Consider the following 13,850-nt stretch of genomic DNA (forward strand, 5'->3'; position numbering starts at 1 on the left):
CTCACAACATCGGCATAATTTCCCCCTTCTTTATCGATGCTAATCTTAATCGAGTCGGAGGATTTTTTCCTCTCGGCTATTTTCCATTCTTCTGTTTCTATTGCATCGGTTTGCCTAATCTCCTTTTCAGTGGCGGGATCTACGTTGACCGGCCTCCTTCTTTCAGTCGGTGCACCGTAGACCCATATATTTTCATCATCCGTATCTTTACAAATCAACTCAAGAAGTCTTCTAATTAAAACTATAGTCTTAGATGATGTGCAGGCAAAAGCCAAATTTGTCTTTTTATTTTCCTTGGCGGCTTCCTTAATTTTCGTTAGGTCATTCAAGACGGATTGCACCTTGTTAATACCACTAATTTCTTTTTCCAAACCTACAATGAACGTATGCCTGTTGAAAAAATCTTCTTTTACATCATCTTCAATTATGAGCGAGTTATTTTGTACAAGTGTGTATACTTTGTCCGTAGCCAGTTTGTCTGCTTTAATGATATTACCTAACTTATTGTTACTCTCTGCTAAAATCTATAGGAGTTTACTTTGTTGATGCGTTGCATCTGAGATAATTATTACATCTCTTTCTTCCTGTTCAAGAATACTCCCTTTCACAGCCTTGGTTCTTTTGTAACAACCGTTGGGCCAAGAAGTGCTTACAACTTCAAATACTTCTTCGATTTGCATATGTCCACTCAACTGATCTATTTTGTTTCTCATTTCAATCTCTTCAGGCGTAATCTCTAAATTTTCGGTTTGCGTGCTTATGCACTTTGTTTCAATTAGTTTATCAGTTTTAGTTTTAGGTCTGACGTCACACATTCTGTCTATTGTATCCACATAGTCAACGGTGATTAAGAGATTCGATTTCTTTTCCAACGATAAGATACCTTTTTTAATCTCTTTTTTAGTGTTAGCATTTTGTGCCACTTGTTTCGACAGTTCTTTGATGACTCTGTCCATTGATTTAATTAAATCTTTCATTTCCTTCATTCTGGATCTGTCTAATTTGTAATCAGAGTCGCTTGCTTCGCTCTCTTCCCACTCAATATCTATTGGGGATTTCATTTCCGACCTTCTCCTTTTCTTCACAGAATTTCCCGATTTTTCATCCCAGCAGTAACTGTATTCCCCAGCTCCGCTGGGAGAAACCGTGAAATCGAAACCCTCTTCCATATTGAACCACGGAGGGGTAGTCACGGGTCTCAATCTGAGCCTTCTATTCGAAGTTCCGGGCTTTTCCGGTGCATCTTTATCTTTATCCATACTTCGCAACCTCTCTAATAAACTCGATAATAGAGAGTTTGCGAATCGCCCTTAAAATTACTATTTACAGCCTACGCACAACCACTCCGATATAACTATGTATTTACAATAGTTTTTTATGCAGCAGCAAATTGGATGCCACTTCCTGACCACCCAACCTTTTCTATTTTTAGCCAAGGGGTCGTATTAACAACAGTACATGTATATACCAGTAACGAAAAATTTACACTCAGTAATATGAACTTCTAATTATTATCCTACACTAATTATTGTTTAATGTGGAATGTCAACATTTCAGTACTTTCTCAACATAGAAGATCTTCCCTCGACAAGCACAAACCCGAACACTTATACGGAATATTTTGACTGTATCTCGGATCCACCGGTACAGCGTTTCCACGAATCTTTGGGGAGAAATCCACTCCAACGTCCTGGAAGGACTCACAAGGGAGGGGAAAACCGAACCACAGCCGAAAACCACGAATACTGCAGAAGTGCATCGAATACACGTCCTCGCACGCTTGCTTCTCTGCCTTAACTAACCTGAATTTACTCAAAGTTACCCGAAATTACCCGAACTTACCTTAACTAACGCAAACTAACATGAATTTACTCGAAGTAACCTGGAATTACCTTTTTTAACAGCCAGGTAGTGTGGAATTTGACTGCAATCCCTGCACCCACCTACCCACTAAAACCACCTCCCTTCTTCTGCCCTGGAATTACCTTTCGGCATGCCTTTAGGGCTTCAAATTCTCTTCCCTCGCGAGCTAGTCGCCGCCAAGATTACCCGTTGTATTCTTTCTCCTTTCATTCTCTTTCTCACGTTTAATCCACATGATTCGCCCAGCTATTCTCTAGATTGCCAGCCACTTCGCCTCGCTTTCTACTAATTCACGCCCGATCGGGCTTCGGTTGAAGTTAAGTCTGTTCTTTCTAGCCTGCACACGATTGTCCTCCCATTCTAGACATTTCCAAACCGTGTGCTCCGAGGTGTCCGACACGCTTCGCTCCCGCAGAACCAGCAGTGGTCACTGCGCTCTATGCCAATTCGCCGCAGGTATTTACCAAACACGCCGTGCCCAGTAAACATCTGGGACAGAGCAAAACCGGACTTGGTCCACTCACATTCAGAGCACCGCCTTATGCTAGAAAACCTTTTTTTATTTTATATAGGGAAGGAAAACCTTCATAGGTACCCGACCTGGTGGTCTGGCGACCGGGTTATGTGGGATACACCGCCCTGAAGGGAGAGCACCTACCCACTAAAAACCTCCCCTCTTCACCTTAGATCCTCCCCGGAACCGCCGTTAAGCATTACTTCGGGGAGAGGGTGGCATCTCCCTCGGCGTAGCGGCTCCTTGCCCATAGGGAGGGAGAGTTAGGCGAAACCTCCCCTATGGGGGGCTGCGGTGCCCTCTCCGGTGTCTCTCTTAGTCAGCTCCCTACCAGCCCGCCTACCGGTATGCCTCGGCTTTTTGTGAGTTGCGCATATCCGACACCAAGACTCCGGACCCGGCCCCTGGTATCAGGGAACGCTCAAGTCCCCCCACCTCGTCAAGGTGGAAACACACGGGGGGGACGCTAGGAAACCTGGAATTACCTGAATCAACCCGAACTAACCCGAACTAATAGAAACAGGAACAAACTGGAACTGTGATTTTCTACTGACCTGAACGAAAAATTTCACGTTACCGTATTATACCGAGTGTTAAGAACTTTAGGTTAATGTTTTTGGTGCAGTTGCTTACTTGCTTAATTTATTCGTACTTTCATCCCTTAAGTTACGCCCATGTGTATCGATACTTACTTAGAGGATTCCATCTGGATGCCAGACAACCGTACCCATCAGGCCATATCGAAGGGATCTTTATGGCTGGGAAATACGCTATTTGTCAAAAGAAGCTTTCTAAATTGGACCATTGCCGCGATTTGCAATTCGGCAAGTCTTCAATAAATATAATATTGCACTAATAAATGCGACATGTATAGTTATTCATCCAATGACTGTGATTTATGATATCAGGTACGGTCATGTCCGTAAGCGCTTCTGGTAGTGGTGCGCCCCTGGTTGGAGTTCCTCAGGTTTAGTACTTAAGGGATGAGCGTAGTAGTTTTGCTCTCTTTGACGAGTGCTCGCTCTAGATATGTGATCGTAAACATAGTTCGTAATCCGTCCAACTAAGTAAACTCCCGCTTCCTACTTAGACCAACATTTTGTCATTATTTAAATAAGTGAAAATTAATACAGTCCACTTTCGTAAACCAAATTGTTATTTTCGTGATTTAATTTATCGAAGGAACCTTAACATCGGGCGCGTTAAAAAAGTAATATTAACAAATATCTGAAAATGCACGGTGTTTAGGCCAGGGGATTCCTGAGATCCTGCTTAACAGTAGTGACTGCCTCACTAGGCACCTACGAAATAATTCACTTACGCTAGTGTGATTTCTTTTCTATCGAAGGACCAGACGGCTTACCGGGTTCAAAGGTCTCAAGAGTAAATGAAACACCGTCGCACTAATTAACACTACGTTTACTTACACTATAGTTCTAGTACAGACGCAAACAGAGAAGAGAGCCAAGAATCGTAATCACAAAAACTAAGCACGGGTTGCACGAGATCTGGTATTGTGGTGTATATCGCGAGATGAGTTCTTTGTGACTTTTCCTGGAGAGCTTTCTTTTTAGAGTGCGTTCGGGTGCGGACTTCCGAGCCTCCCAAAAGGGACACCCCCTCTTTTCCTGGTGGGAGACTTAGGACCTTCAACCCTCTTTTCCAATTACACCCGTTGCTGCCTTCGACTTCTTTTTATAACGAAAGGTTGGAAATTCCAAGATGGTTTATGGCCGCTCTTTTTTGGTTATAAGCCCGAACTGCAGTAACACAGATGGTCGGGTCTTATGACTGTATCTGCAGTTCGGCACGTAATGGTCGGTTGAAGATTGGTCTAGTGTATTTTTTATTTTTATTGTGGAATTGCTTGGGTCCAATAATTCATTTGGGGTATTTTTATGTTGGGAAATTCCCAACACACGAAATCACTTAATTGAAAATATCTCGAAAACTGTTGGAGATGCGAATTTTTTTCGCAGCTTGCCACTTCGTTGCAAAATATCGAAAATAACACTTTGGCACTTTGTCGAACGTAAACGAAAAGCTTTTGAATGAGGCAAGTTCATCTGAATCGCTTGATTTTTTTAACTTCTAGCTTTGATCCCTTTTCTGGATCTTTCTAGGCATCCTGTATATTTAGCAATCAAAAATAACTTACGGCATATCTGCCGGAAATCCGCGCCTTAGAGACCATATCGACAATTTAAAAGGGAAAAGTGTACTTATTGGCTTTGCACGGGTTCAATCCGATTTCATTGAATAGTTTTTTGGGGAAAGTCGTGGTGAGCATTTCGTCAATGGAGAACTGGTGGTCTTTTTGATGAGTGGAGGCTGCGATGACCGGAACGTGGTGCACACACAGAACAAATGCCGCCCAACTGAACATGACTGCTGAGTGTAGTATATGTCGGAGATTTATTAGTCCTTAAGTTTTGTAAAAGTAACATTAGGATAGACAATAAGATGAAGGGCAAGCTGACAGGGCCATCTGAAGACAAAGCACTGTCGAACGGGGTCACTATTACCACGACGCACTTAAATGGCCATGTGTGCTAATTAATTGGGTGACACTAAACTATTGGTCCCTTTGTAATAGGGACTAGCAGGAACTTTTCCCACGGTTCTGAAGAACTCACCAGAACTGGGAAAATTAGGTCAACAGGGACAAAGAACAGGCAGTTAATATTAGGTGTACAACTTTGCTTCCGCCGTTTTTGAATAGATGTATGTAGCGGTAAGTAATGATCGAAATAAATAACCCCATGTGGGCATGCAGGAGCCTTGGGCACCTGTTAACATAACCTCATAAAAATATTAGTCTATTTGTGTCTTCATCATAAAGTTATTCGCGATTGAAAATGTCAGTGTACGAGCCAAATTCTCGTCATTTGCGGGAGGTTTTACTTTTCTGCTTCAATATGAAGAAATCTGCTGCTGAGGCTCATCGAATGCTCTCAGATACTTATGGGGAAGCCACTATTAGTGAAAGGACATGTCGTGAGTGGTTTCAGCGCTTCAAGAACGGTGATTTTCACGTCGAAGACCAACATAGCGGTGGAAGAAAGAAGGTTTTCCAAGATGCGAACTTGGAAGCATTACTTGACGAAGACTCGTGTCAAAGTCAACAAGAATTGGCACAATCATTGGGAGTGACTCAACAAACAATCTCAAAACGCCTCAAAGACATGGGAATGATTCAGAAGCAAGGATATTGGGTGCCGTACGAGTTGAAATCAAGAGATATTGACAGGCGTCTGTTCGCTTGTGAACAGTTGCTTGCAAGGCAAAGACGGAAGGGATTTCTGCATCGTATTGTGACTGGGGACGAGAAATGGGTTCATTACGATAATCCCAAACGCAAAAAGACTTGGGGATATCCCGGCCATGCTTCCACGTCGACGGCCAAACCGTCTATTCATGGTTCTATTCATGGTCTACTCATGCTCTGTATTTGGTGGGATCAACTCGGCGTAATATATTATGAGCTGTTACAACCAACTGAAACAATCACAGGTGCTCTTTATCGAACCCAATTAATGCGTTTGAGCCGAGCATTGAAAAAGAAACGGCTGCAATACAACGAGAGACATGATAAAGTGATTTTGCAGCACGATAATGCTCGACCCCATGTTGCGCAAGTGGTCAAGAAATACTTGGAAACATTGAAATGGGAAGTCCTACCCCACCCGCCATATTCTCCTGACCTAGCTCCTTCTGATTATCACTTGTTTCGATCCATGGCACATGGGCTAGCTGACCAACACTTCCGGTTTTATGAAGAAGTAAGAAATTGGATAGAATCGTGGATCGCTTCAAAAGATGTCCAATTTTTTCAACACGGGATTCGTATGCTGCCCGAAAGATGGGAGAAAGTAGTGGCCAGCGATGGACAATACTTTGGATCCTAAAGGTATAATTAGTTTTTTACAATAAAATCGCGAAATTCGGAAAAAAAAACGGCGGAAGCAAAGTTGTACACCTAATATTATTAATATTAACTCTAGTCACTTAAAGTTCATAACACAAACGGATATTATGTGTCCAATAGACACATACCATTTATAATGGGAAATAAATAACTCGTATACTTTTAAATTCAAAAAATCTTTAATAAGCATTAATTATTTTAATTTAACTATTTATTGCATTTGGAACAAAAATGTTTTTGGAGTCTTGATTTCTTAGAGGGACAAATGTGACATTTCCGCTTCTTTGCAAGACCGGAATCCATATAACTTGCAGTTTGCTTCTACAGATTCTTGTTCATTCAACACGTGGCCCATAGCATTTTCAACAGACTTGCTGTGTTTTTGGTTTGTTCACCTAAGAATATGCGGTTTTACTAAATTTTCTGCAATCTCAGTCAAAAACAGTCTTCTTTTGTGCTTTTTATTTTCATTCCATTTTGAATAAGTTTTTGTCCAAATTATAAAGGAAGCTACACACAGCAGTCGATACCATTCATAAAAAATGCAAATGGCCCTCTGTTGGATTTTTTTTTACCATGTACTCATATACAAGTTGATCTAAAGTATCAATGCCGCATTTTGTCTTATTGTAATAGGTTATTATTTCTGGTTTGTTTCCATCAATTGTCGGTGTATAATGCATGCTAGATAATAAAAGTACACATTTTCCTGGCTTGGGTACATGGGATAAAAAAAGTGAAGTTTTTAATTTAGTTAAAAGAATATCACGCAACTATAAAATGTCCGCCACTGACATATGGAAAAAATTTAATTAGTACTTGAAATGTAGCTAATACTACTGTTAACATGTGAACATAATCTGAGATCGGTATCGCAAACGGTTCGTGAGATATCGTCAATAAACTGAAAATAAACCTATTTTTTGACACCCTGTATCTCGAAAACTGTGCGTTTGCGGACCCATGTTAATAGGAACTTTTTTCTTATAATGGGCCAAGGAATCACACTCTTTTTTCCTAAACCCTTTATTTTTAAACACCCTACATAAACCATTCTCTACTGATAAAATACAAAAAAATATAAAGTAACCTTCGTTGTTCTATCTTTCCTAATGTGTTTCACATAAACTGTACTCAACACGTTTATTAATATAAGTAACGTTAATTTATAGGGATCCTTCTCTTGTTTCTTCTAAAAGGTTCTCTTAGTTTCTTCTAAAATTTATATTCCTCCTTATACTTGTTGAAATCAACAATTATCCTTACTTGGTTAATAAAGAAAAATACATAAATAATATACTGGGAAAATTATCTCTTCTCTTATATGGCTAACTGAATTACCTTCCTTTTTTGTGTGTAGTAAATGACGACGTTGCATTCCTGTTTATCCTCCCCTGTATCTCTCCTCTTCTTGTGCATCCACCATTTACTCCTAATCCTTCCCCTTCCCTTACTTTACAAACGCCCCACAATGTTGTTTTCATTTTCTTCTTCCTTAAAGCTTTGGATCTTATCTGGTACGTTTCTCACTCTCATCACAAGTTCTTTTCAAGCTTTATATCCCTACTTGTACTCCCTCTTGTAGTAATATTAATTTACTTCCTAAAAAGGAAATTATTTTAAAAGGCCCTACCTAACCTTCTTTTTACTTGCTATAAATGTACAATTTTCGAGAAAATTTCTTAACAGAAATAGCAACTGGCTTTGGCTTTACAATTTTATTTTATACAATATCTATGTCGAGAAAATAGTACCTTTCCACTTTGGAAATAAAAATTTCTTAAAAAATTGAAATGTCGATATTAACAAAAATGTATCTACTTGTTCTCCTTAAAAATTAATCTATAAAGTTTATGTTTTTCTTGAACTATTAAATATTCCTCATTGATGATCCTATTCATTATGGTATCCACTAATTTAATGATAATATAATTTATTCTCCATAAGTGTGTGCGATTCTCAATATTGATTTGTAAAATGGTAGATACTGCACTGTGACTTGTAAAAACTTGCACTGTATTGTACTTGTAAAAGGAAACAAACTACTATATTGAGTTACAAATTCAATATAAAGTAACCGTGTACAGTAGTATGATGTTCCCAATAAGTACTCTTATGTTCAATTCCAGAATAATACCTAATCTTTAAGGTCATCTGTAATTGTTGAATAATGCTTTCTTTCATAAGGCAAAATTTATGAAAGTATCACTTCCATCAGACACATAAATTATTTTTCGATAGATATGTTTCGTCTAGTCCCTCCAGGATTATATATATAAACACACAGGTTTGATGTATGGGTATCTGGAGCGATGCTTGATAAATTCATTCTTTTTCTATGTCTTGATATAATAAGACACTCTTTTAAAATCCAGCGGACCGCGCATATCAGAAAATAGAAAATCATTAGTAATTAGTGTGTTTTCTTTTATCCTCATAACCCAATAGTAATCTATTCTTACCTCACCTTTTATCATTTCCACAATTTTTTGCTCCTTTTTTTTATAAAATGGTGAAATGTCTTGCTGCTATCAGAAAATACCTAGCAAATTCCTAATAAAGTATCATGATTAAACTCGTAAAACATAGAAACCCAAAACAAATTCCTATTCCTCCTAAATTGATGGAAACTTACCTTGTTATAAAAAAGCAATTTCATAATAAACCCCTCAATTGCAATGATCCAAACTTCAATATGCATCTATAGCCCTTTCCTCGTCGAAGCAAATCTAATAAGTGTCCTGTTTCCTTCTATTATTTCCCTGTACATATAGGTAAACAATGTTCTTTTTTTTGAAAGGCAATAAATAAAGCACTCCACCCATATAATTACCTTTTGTTGGTAGGTTAGGTTTTTCCAACTCCAAGCTCGAGCCATGTTACCTATTAAAATATCTCTTTTATAAGAGCTAAATGTGTAGATTAATGAGCAATTAACCATGGCAATTTTCCAACTTTGAATAGAAGGTTTGGCCCAAGTTACTTATATCTTCCTGGCCCCTTATTCTTCAAAGATCCATGCAGGGACCTTAAGTATTGGCATAGTGGTATAACTTTGTACCTTCTAGTTCACTTTACCTTACCTTATGCCAAATCCTTTCTACCTATTATAGCAACAAACCATCTTTCCTTGAGTGTGTAAAACTTCACACATTCTCTGTCCTCACTACTGGCCCTCTTAGATACCCATATATTGAGTCAAAACATTGTTCCAGACCTACCGATGTACTCCGGGCCTCTCTTGTTCTGATCGTTTAAGACATTTCTCAGTTTCTTCCTGTTAATGTAAAATAAATCTTCTCAGTAAGACGTACTGAAGCTCGTACTCCAGCCTGTGTGGGATTTTTACCCACTAACAAACCCCGTATTTTCTAAGGATTTCAGGCTCGGTGCTTATGAATCCTCGATTTATCCGTGGCAGTCGTCGTTGGGACTCGCTCTCTCTTTTTTAAGATATCTCACAGCTCGCCAATTTAATGGCTGCGAAAGCCAACCGGTTTATCCTGCCTTCCATGACACTTTTTACGATTTTCAGGAGTAGCATTTCAGAAGACAGGTTTTTAGGGGGTTGTTCTCCTGTTAGAGGGCTAGTCACCCCTTTGGGTCCTCTAGCTCCTGTCACTAGTCAAGTGAGATCAACGTGTCAGTGTCACTTGTCGGTGCAGGTTCACGGAATGAAAGACCTCTCGAGTAGAGCACCACATTGTGATAGTCTGCGATTTGGGGCTGTCCACTTATGAACGTTTGTTAATGTGATATCTACCCGGTTTTTTTTTAGTTTCATTCGTTCCACCACACGATAGTCGCCTGGAAATGTAAATTGATAATCTTAAGATAATATATTTTAATTGAAAAGAATCTTTTTTAATTGCCACATTTAGGTTATGATTATTTTGAAATATGTCAGAATATCGGCCTTAGGTTATCTTGGTAAGTAGGAAAATAAAAATAATACATGTAATTTGATTTTTAAAGGATAATGGATGGTGAAAAAGGACTTGCAAGTTTGCTAAAAAAGGATTTAGAGATTGCGAAAAAGGATCTAGAAATTGCGAAAAAGGATTTAAAGATTGCGAATCTAGCGAAGGATGTAGAGATTGCGAATCTAGCAAAGGATCTAGAGTTATCAAAAAAAGATACTGAATTATTGAAGGTCCAATACAAACATGAAAATGAACGCCTTCAAATTAAATTAGTAAGTTAATATGATATTGATTGTTGTTGGTTATTTAATGGAAATTTCCATTGTTACCTTTTAGAGAGAGGCAAACTGGGAAGTGTTAAAAACACATAAAAAAATTCATATAAGAGAATTTCTTAAGATGTTTGTAGCAAAATGTGTAGAAAACCAGTCATGTACAACATGGAATAACAAATGGACCAAATTCTTGGAAACTAAAAAACAATCTTTAGATGAATGGTATTTTGATCAAAACAATTTTATGGTTACTTATTGGGAATTATATAAAGATCTAAACAAGAATGCTCATCCAATTTTTGTTCTAACTGATTGTTTGGAAATCCCTCTGAACATGTTTTCGAAGAGTGAATTTAGACTGTTGGGATTTTTATGGGAGAATTTTGAATTACCGCTAAATAATTTTAAAATTGTATATGGTCATAAGCCAGCAGAGAGTGTGGATCTATTTAAGAAACACGAAGTTTCCAACGAATGTCTTTGAATATTTGAATTATTTTTTTTTTGGGAATAAAATTTATGACAAAAAACTTATTTTTATAGTGTGCTATTTATTTTAATCAGTTTTTAAACTATGAGAACTCAATTTATTTAATAAAGTTTTCAGTTGTTCCAAAATACCTAGATTGGGACAATGAATATTGAAAGTACTAAAATTAAATGGAGAAATTTTTATTATCATATTTAAAAATTCATCATATTCACATGAAATCACTTTGTTATCCTTTTCAAAAAAGTACAATATACCATTTCTATATTGAAAAACAGTATTTACATCAGATGAAATACCAAAAAATAGTTCATTAATAATTTCACGTTCTTTTGGATTCATAGTACAATTGTTCAATTCAATATAATAATAATTACCATAAAATATAAAAGTGCGGCTTGTGTATGAATAAAAAATTCTGAATTTTTTTTATTGCTAGGTACTCCTAACTCAAACGTTTCTAGAATGCTTTATTTGAAAACTAGAAAACCCAATAAAATAACATTTATTTTCATTTATAATTACAACTTTTCCAGAAGGTCTTTGAAAGATGTGAGAGATTTGTTTTATGATCGGTAAATATACATGTGAGCATTCCTCGCTTATGTTAAGACTATCAAATAATACCATGTGAGAATGACATGGAGGTTAGCCGTAAATTACTCCTAACATAAGCATGAGGAAACGATAGAGGGTTATTTATGAATTCCTTAACATAGGCGAGAGAAAAATTGATGATGGGTCAGGGAATCGTGGGAAAAAGCCTGGAATGTGGCTTATCAATGCTCTTAAAAAGAGAGGGGTGCGCTCGGGGGTGGATAAGATATGTGTATCGGAGGGCATTCCGGCCTTGGTTCTTGACAAGTAAAGGAGTACCTCAAAACTTGTTTTGTTTTATTTTTTTTTTCTTTTCATAACGATACCGAAATCTTACATACAGATATTAATTTTGGATTTCTGTATTGTTTGTCATTTGTTTTCATTATCCAAACTTATTTTTTGTGACATAATACAAATGGTGGTTTGAAGTTAATAATAAATTATCTGAATGATTTATTGAACATAAATGAGTCTTGTTAGAGTAGGTTCTTGGTTAAAATTAGACGCACGCCCGTCTTGCTTATCAACTTTATTCAGCTTTCTTCGGGAAGCGAATGTCCCACCATACTAAAAATTCATCAGAGTCACCCCCGAGGGCATCTGTTTGTTTTCAAGAGAATTAACACACACCATTCCACATTCTTCCCATGCTTGCAAACCTCAATCACTCTCTTCACACCTGTGTTAAACGAACTGATAAGTGAATCGTTTGCAGCATTTTATGTTCGATCCAAAATGATAAACAGTTCCTTTATCTTTTACGACAAATGATTTATTCTAACTTAATACAGGGGTGAGTCAATCTCAAAAACAATAAAGGGTATATGTATACACTTGTCCTTGTGTGGTTAAAAGATGTTGATGATCGCGAATGTAGTAAAGAACTGTTTTATTTTATCTTGACAACTACTTAAATAAACTAATTTGACAAAAAGTAACTATTCACAAATACTCTAAAAAATAATAATAATTGGTGGTTTGCCAAACCTACTGTAATGTACCCTTAGGCTACGCCTATGAATTTTCATTACTTTGGTGGTATGTCCAGGATGGCCATATGTTGGGAACCCATTATCTTTCAATAAGGGTTACCCTTCATAAAAACTTTCACTCCTTTTCCTCGTCAAGACAAAAGTCTAACATATCCACATTTTTGCTAAATCGCACTACAGCTGCAACACCCCCGTAAATCATCTTTTCTTACTATTATCTTGACGTTACGGGTTAAGGATTTAGAAAGTTACCATCGGTGGATTGTCTTGTTAATTGCCAAAAACCGGAGTACGCCTATGGGTACTGACCCCCAGATTTGGTACTTAAGATACCCTGAAGCTTGTAAAAGGACCATAACCATTTTGACCATAACCATTATAATAATATAACTTGACGCTCCCGGAATTTTGTCACTTCCCTCATTAACTCTTGGCTCTCTCTATTGAAATGTCAGTTTAATCCCGAGATCTTTAGTTTTGTAAAAGATTAAGGGTTGTGTGTGTCATAACGAGCGGAATAAAAATCTACCAAAGTGTTCCCGAGTTTTGTTTCGCGAGTTCCATTACACTACCTATGATAACAACCAGATATTAATACACCTATAAATAAACTAATTATTAAGAAAATAAAACAGGTACTCACAATTAGCACCTGGACTAAATTACGTGCACCACACACTTAACTAATTATAAGAATAAGTTATAACAGTCTGGTAAATTAGGTTCTAAAAATCTCTCACGAGACTTGGTTGAATTTGCCTTCGGCTGAATTTGTTTGTTCCGTAATAACTTGTTTATTTGTCGACACTTTAACAGTTGTTGTTGGTATTAATTCATATTTTAATCGATCGGGTCTTTCATATAAATATTGCACGGTTTATGTATTATCTTGAGTTAATTTATCAATATCACCTTTATAATAAGCGTACATAATAGAATTATTATTTACAGAATGTTCAATACCTAATACCTAATCTCGTGTAATAATACTGTATAAAAATTAGTTTGTCCATCAGATGTATTGCTTGGTTCACCAAAATACCAATTTTTCGATTCATCAAAATGAATTCCTCAACATTCATCATTATTTGGAAAGAAACCATGTGCTAAAACATTATCTTTCCATCAAAACTACTAGAATATACTCTTTTTTGACACCGTGTATTATGATTATGTTGAAACAGCGTATTAGAAAATGAAATAAGTATACAGGATATTTCAAATTCGACCCTCACCATTGGAATCTCGAAAACTAGAGGAGATAC

General features: G+C 37.2%; 2 long non-coding RNA genes across 4 annotated transcripts; one reads left to right on the forward strand and one right to left on the reverse strand.

The window, feature by feature from the left end:
* Window positions 1-6,554: 6,554 nt before the first annotated feature.
* Window positions 6,555-9,917, reverse strand: LOC136418998 (uncharacterized). Of its 3 annotated transcripts, none has more exons than XR_010753034.1 (5): window positions 9,389-9,917; window positions 9,139-9,333; window positions 8,941-9,067; window positions 7,647-7,907; window positions 6,555-6,700 (listed from the first exon to the last, which is right to left on the reverse strand). It is a non-coding gene; the product is annotated as an uncharacterized lncRNA (long non-coding RNA). The 3 variants fall into 3 exon arrangements; XR_010753035.1 differs by lacking the exon at window positions 6,555-6,700 and having other exon boundaries at window positions 7,151-7,907; window positions 9,139-9,188; window positions 9,244-9,333; XR_010753033.1 differs by lacking the exon at window positions 6,555-6,700 and having other exon boundaries at window positions 7,151-7,907.
* A 111-nt stretch (window positions 9,918-10,028) lies between these two features.
* On the forward strand, window positions 10,029-11,025 carry LOC136418999 (uncharacterized). The gene is made up of 3 exons (XR_010753036.1): window positions 10,029-10,120; window positions 10,187-10,500; window positions 10,565-11,025. It is a non-coding gene; the product is annotated as an uncharacterized lncRNA (long non-coding RNA).
* The last annotated feature ends 2,825 nt before the right edge of the window (window positions 11,026-13,850 follow it).

This window comes from Euwallacea similis, unplaced genomic scaffold (genome assembly GCF_039881205.1).
Source record: "Euwallacea similis isolate ESF13 unplaced genomic scaffold, ESF131.1 scaffold_55, whole genome shotgun sequence".
Lineage (NCBI taxonomy): Eukaryota > Metazoa > Arthropoda > Insecta > Coleoptera > Curculionidae > Euwallacea > Euwallacea similis.